Source organism: Limulus polyphemus, unplaced genomic scaffold, assembly GCF_000517525.1.
Source record: "Limulus polyphemus unplaced genomic scaffold, Limulus_polyphemus-2.1.2 Scaffold5130, whole genome shotgun sequence".
NCBI lineage: Eukaryota > Metazoa > Arthropoda > Merostomata > Xiphosura > Limulidae > Limulus > Limulus polyphemus.
Genome location: NW_013670740.1, coordinates 5,296 through 11,180, shown reverse-complemented (window position 1 = coordinate 11,180; position 5,885 = coordinate 5,296). Strand labels below are relative to the sequence as shown.

The 5,885-nt window shown below is 36.1% G+C and overlaps 1 protein-coding gene and 1 long non-coding RNA gene across 6 annotated transcripts in view; one reads left to right on the top strand and one right to left on the bottom strand.

Annotated features, from left to right (window-relative positions):
- The window catches only part of LOC106472165 (alpha-N-acetylgalactosaminidase-like), a 42,911-nt gene extending 39,585 nt beyond the window's left edge, over positions 1–3,326 (bottom strand). Inside the window, exon 1 of one of the 5 annotated variants that reach the window (XM_022400769.1) lies at positions 3,306–3,326. The gene's annotated coding sequence lies outside the window, so the exon portion shown is untranslated. Of the gene's footprint in view, positions 1–1,722; positions 1,745–1,975; positions 2,282–3,051; positions 3,068–3,301 lie in introns of those variants that run through there. The other 4 variants (XM_022400766.1, XM_022400768.1, XM_013932795.2 and 1 more) reach the window with 4 other exon arrangements.
- LOC111089059 overlaps positions 1–5,885 on the top strand; it is a 35,962-nt gene that overhangs the window by 26,921 nt on the left and 3,156 nt on the right. The gene's annotated exons all lie outside the window — the stretch shown is intronic.

The window sequence follows — 5,885 nt, the reverse complement described above, 5'->3', positions numbered from 1 at the left end:
TCAGATATGGACGTTACTAAATTAGTTAGGTAGAATGATGTTTACAAGTGTTACGGGTAGAGGTGACTAAATGTTAGATATGGATGTTACTAAATTAGTTAGGTAGAATGATGTTTACATGTGTTCCGGGTAGAGGTGACTAAATCTTAGATATGGACGTTACTAAATTAGTTAGGTAGAATGATGTTTACATGTGTTTTAAATATCATTCCAACTGTCTACGTAATTGAAATATAATTATAATTATTTTCTATTAATTCACGTTTTTCAAGCTTCGAGTCTACATGGCTTGATGATCTGGGGTTGCCCCTTAATTCCAAGATCTGTGGTTTGATTCTCCTTGTCACCAAATATGCTTGTTTTTTCAGATGCGGAGGCATAATATTTGTTTCTTTTTGAGTTAGGTAAAACTACTAAGGCTATTTGTCACTGTCTTTAATTCTGAGTTGACAGCTAGAGGGAAGGCAACTAGTTGACAGCATCCGACGATAATATTTTATAACTGAAAGGACAAACAGTGGGTTGGCAGTGGGTGCAGCCTGCCAGTTGCCTTCTCTTTGGTCGGTAGTTCAGAATAGGGACAGCAGTGAGAAAAGTTCATATATATATATAGCTGTATAGTTATCTCTAACCTGGACTACTTTAAGACAATCAAAACTTTTTTTTTGTTATTCGCTCAGTAACCAATATAGTATACACAGACAGCGTTATAGTCTTTTAACTGTGAGTACTCTTTGGTGCACACAACCAATCTACGCGTGTAAAAAGTAATCTAACCAAAAACACCTTAGGTTTGTAGAAAAGATGCGGCCAAAAAAGGATTGAGTGCGCGACTTAAAGGAATGAAATCAAAATTGGCGGCCAAACTGGGAGCTACACTTATAGCATTGATCAGAATTTTACAGTAAATATATTCATTAATTAGTTAGCTAGGCCGCGTATTTTGTTTTACCCACCATCATGCCTTAAGTTCAACAACAACAACAAAGAATGTGTGTCCTGCAGCAGGTTGTTTTGACCGCACGACACACTACCGTGTGTCTTGATATTTACAAAACATCTTAGTATAATCTCATGATATATACTTCGGATTAGTGTTTTTAAACACAACTGTTATTGTAGAACTCATATATATATATATATATATCATTTTCCATGTAATATATATTATACTACTGGTATAGCTATATAAGTTTTTAATATAGGATTTAAATCTCTAGTTATACCTTGTTTTCATTATCTTCAAGTCCTAATCCAATTCCCCCAAACATCCCAGAATTATGGTACATAAGATGTATTTCCCTCATAACCGTCTCACGATCTTCCGTTTCGTTGTACTTAATTTGTTTGTTTGTTTTGAATTTCGCGCAAAGCTACACTAGGGCTATCTGCGATAGCCGTCCTTAATTTAACAGTGTAAGACTAGAGGCAAGGCAGCTAGTCATCACCACCCACCGCCAACTCTTGGGCTACTCTTTTACCAACTAAAAGTGGGATTGACCGTTATATTATAACGCCCCCACGGCTGAAAGGGCGAGTATGGTTGGTGGGACGGGGATTCGAACCCGCAACCCGCAGATTGCGAATCGAGCTCCCTAACCACCTGGCCATGCCAGGCCTGCTTTCTAAATGACCTGCTTGACAAAGAGACAACACTTTACAGAGCATTTCCAATAGGCTTAACTAGGATACAACTTTAAGATTTTGAAAAGATAGACAAACCTTCAGTTAGGACAGTTGTATTTTTCTAACATGTTCCATGTTTTCAGGATAGTGGTTATCTCCTAGAATTGTTTTGTCAGGTGATGTGATATACACTTATAATTCCTTTTTGTTGAATTCGTTTATGGGTGGGAAAGGTTATATTTCAGAGTGTTCTAGTTTCTTTCCTGGGTGACTTTGATGTGCTAAATGGCATTCCTTAACCTAGGAAAATTGTTATTACAATATTATTAAAATGGAAGGGAATACTTACAGCTTTATTGAAGACTGTCACATCAATAATGCACGAAAAGTACCAGCAGCGAACTATATATTGCTGTACCAGCAGAAACTATGTGAAGTATTTATGACATGTGAAAATCAAGTTTCTGAAACAAATATATATTAAAAACAAACGACACAAAAAATGTACAAAGGTAACTTCCCATTTGTAATTAGTTCTAAGTCCAAAGCGCATTACACAATTGAATTCTCGCTCACAGTTAAATCACGTGCTCGTAGAAAATAATAAATTACTGGTAAAAATTACCGTAAGGCTTACGCGTTCCTCATTATTTGGCAAATAAGTTAATTTCCGTGAAGCTTATGTATGAAATAGCGGCAACACTATAGCGCCAACTACAGTCCGACAAATGATAATTAATTAATTAAAAGGTGTTCAAATCTAGGCTGTCAAAATAGCGATGTAAAGAAATCATAGTTGTTACATTAATAAAATAATCAAAAATAAACTTAAAAACAAAAGTGTACATTATGTATGGAGTGACGGAGATATGGTTACTCTAACGTGAACATTTTGGGTCGATAATAGTTAGAAAGTATAACTGTTTGAAAATGTATTTCTTAGTGTACGCCACTTTTTCGTTTAATTATATTACATATTATTGTAAAATATGCGATGCAACGTTATATTAGCTATAACAACGTCTCCTAATTTCGAGGTACATTTTTATTTTCAGTACCTATTTGAATATGTGTAATATGTACATTGGTGTAGTGCTAAATGTTATAGTGCAGAAGCCATGCGACAATTTTTGTCATACGTGTGGCGTCAGTATAAGGTAAGGCTAATTCCAATCTTTGTGAGTCCATTCCAAATAAAGAAACTATATTGAAAACTCATTATTAGAGATTACATACATTAGAGCCAAACTGAATACGGATATACGAGCAAGAGAAAACACACAACTCAACATCCTTTAAATTAAGCAGGAAGCAGAAAAAACAAGTAAAATTCACTAACCCTAAAATTGCATATCTTTTTAAATTACTGCTTTTCTAACTGCAACTAGAGTAGTAGCAACTCTGACTTCTGTAATGCATACATACCTACTATTCTGGCAATATGAATAGATAAAAAAGCGACTTTCATTGTATATTATATTGTTACGTCTGTGGTCGTTAGTTAATTACTCGTAAAATTCTTTCCGAAGAACTTCAGCGATACAAGTCCTTTCTTAAATAAAACTAGTTTATTCTTTATCAATTCAACTTTGCAATACACTTAATTTCCACAGTCAATTTAACTTAACTAATTTTATAAAAACACGTTATAATTCACAGGGAACGATGCACTTACTTACTTATTACCGCGCTTGACTCAATTGTTCGTCTCCGTCTGCAATTCTATCGCGATTAATTGTCTGGCGCACTTATATACAAGAATAGAGGGCGTCTAGCAAATACTGGATTATTCGTGATGTTTCCCGATCTTTCTAGAGTCGTAACAATATAAATGATAGACTTTTTAAAAGTGTACTTTTATAAACACACTATATAATTGTAAAACGTACTTTATTGTCCCACATTCGTGTGTCTTAATAATCAGGTGATGTATGACAAATGACATTTCACCAATTTAACGATTTGGAACCCCCTCTTGAGCCTGAATGGTTGCATTGTGACTGACGCCAGCTCCAAAGGAACAGTAACAGAATGTGTGCTAGGCGATCTGAAAGATTTCTGCCAGTGAACATGGTGGTCACGAACAGCTAGAGTGTTCTCTGACACGCTGATTGTTTGGTTATGAAAGACATTAATTCGAGATGTAAATTGAATAACCCCATTTTATATACATATTTTTAGTTTTTGAAAAGCTGGGACTCACCTTCAACTTCAGGTGCTGGAATGGCACTCTGGTGCGCTCCGGCAGCTCTACACTCCTGAATACGTACGAGGGGAAAACTTCTTCTTTAGAATAACTAATGTATATACAGCATAATCACAGCTTAATTTGTCGTTAATCCTAGCAGCTTTTGAGTTTTCCTTGCGACATTTTTTGACGCGACTTGCGATTTTCGCTATCGATAACAGTGATGTCCAGAGAAAGAAGTCGCCAATTTGTATGGTCACAAAATTACTTACAAATGGCTCAATTGCATTAACACAACTGACGCTCTTCCTAGTATATTCTGTTACACGCCACGTCGGCGTTAATATATCTGCACAACCTTAAGTAGTTGTAGAGGCTATTGAGTTTTGGTGATCGGGAAGAACCCATAGCTCATTGTTGTATTTACATTAATGTTGGAAGTAAGTTTTGTTGATACAGAAGATTATGATTCTTGTTAGTTGATTCAAACACGAAAGGAGACAACACACCATACTTCCATCAAAGAGATCCAAAATCGAATTCCGGCCACTAATAACAGAGAAATAGTCCTTCCCAGGACTGCCCTGAAGGTGGCGGCAGAGTAGCAGCCGAAATGTATCACAAAAGCTAGTAAGTAGTAATCAGTGATCATAGAGACTTCTAACCATGAGAATTGTTGATATATTGTAACCACAAGAATGGATGATATATGATAGCCACAAGAATGGTTGATAACTGATAGCCACAAGAATGGTTGATAACTGTTAGCCACAAGGTTTGTCAGGGTTTTATGTGTATGTGAGCTAAGGATTCTTCTACAGTAGGAGTCTGTGACTTGTTGTCGATAAATTCGACAATAAACGGACTATACACACTTCACCACTTCAAAACAAGTCAAACTATGCACAAGAATTCTTTACATTATGGATATCACAGTTGTATCTCAAACTCTAAATAATTATCTTAGGCTGACTCAAGCTACCCCGTGGGTTGCCACAGTTGTATCTCAAACTCTAAATAATTATCTTTGGCTGACTCAAGCTACCCCGTGGGTTGCCACAGTTGTATCTCAAACTCTAAATAATTATCTTTGGCTGACTCAAGCTACCCCGTGGGTTGCCACAGTTGGTATCTCAAACTCTAAATAATTATCTTAGGCTGACTCAAGCTACCCCGTGGGTTGCCACAGTTGTATCTCAAACTCTAAATAATTATCTTTGGCTGACTCAAGCTACCCCGTGGGTTGCCACAGTTGTATCCTGAACTTCAAATATTTGTCTCCTTTTCGTAAAGCTCCCCAGTGGCACAGCGGCATGTCTGCGGACTTACAATGCTAGAATCCGGGTTTAGATACCCGTGGTGGGCAGACCACAGATAGCCCATTGTGTAGCTTTGTGCTTAATTACAAACAAACAAACCTTTTCGTCAAAGTCCACGCAGACGGGTTAAATGACTTTAGACAAGACAAATTATTCTCCTTATCCATATTAAACTCACTTTCAAATATCGCTCTTTACGGTTAATCGCTCACACGCTCGTTTCTAACTTTTACTTAACTTTTTTAAGTCACAAAATAAAATAAATTACACCTATACTAAACAGTCTTGTATGTCCAACAAGGTGCTTCTTTAGCTCAGTCATACCTGTATAAACTAGAGGATATATTATAGTTCATACTTGCTGCATTGTATCAGATAAATTGAGATTGCTGATAGGTCACATTCGAGAGCGTTTAGTTATTAAATAAAGCATGCTTAGCAAAAGTGAAGGAGTACATTGGACACATTGAAAATAGGAAAGAATCTGAAGATAAAATTGAAATAACTGTGTTCAACTTGTTTTATAATGTCATTCATCCAATGGTTTTAAAGAGAGAAGTTTCTATAAATTGAAAATCGTGTTCATTTTGGAGATATTAATCATTAACTAAAGCTTCCAGAGAGATTTTTCATGTCTATATCTCATATGTTGTCTGATAGAGGAAAACACTTTCTTACAAGCAAACCACAACAAATTGGCTGCTTTTCTTCAGTCAAAATTGTTAGAGATAAGGTTACGTAGAAATATGAGA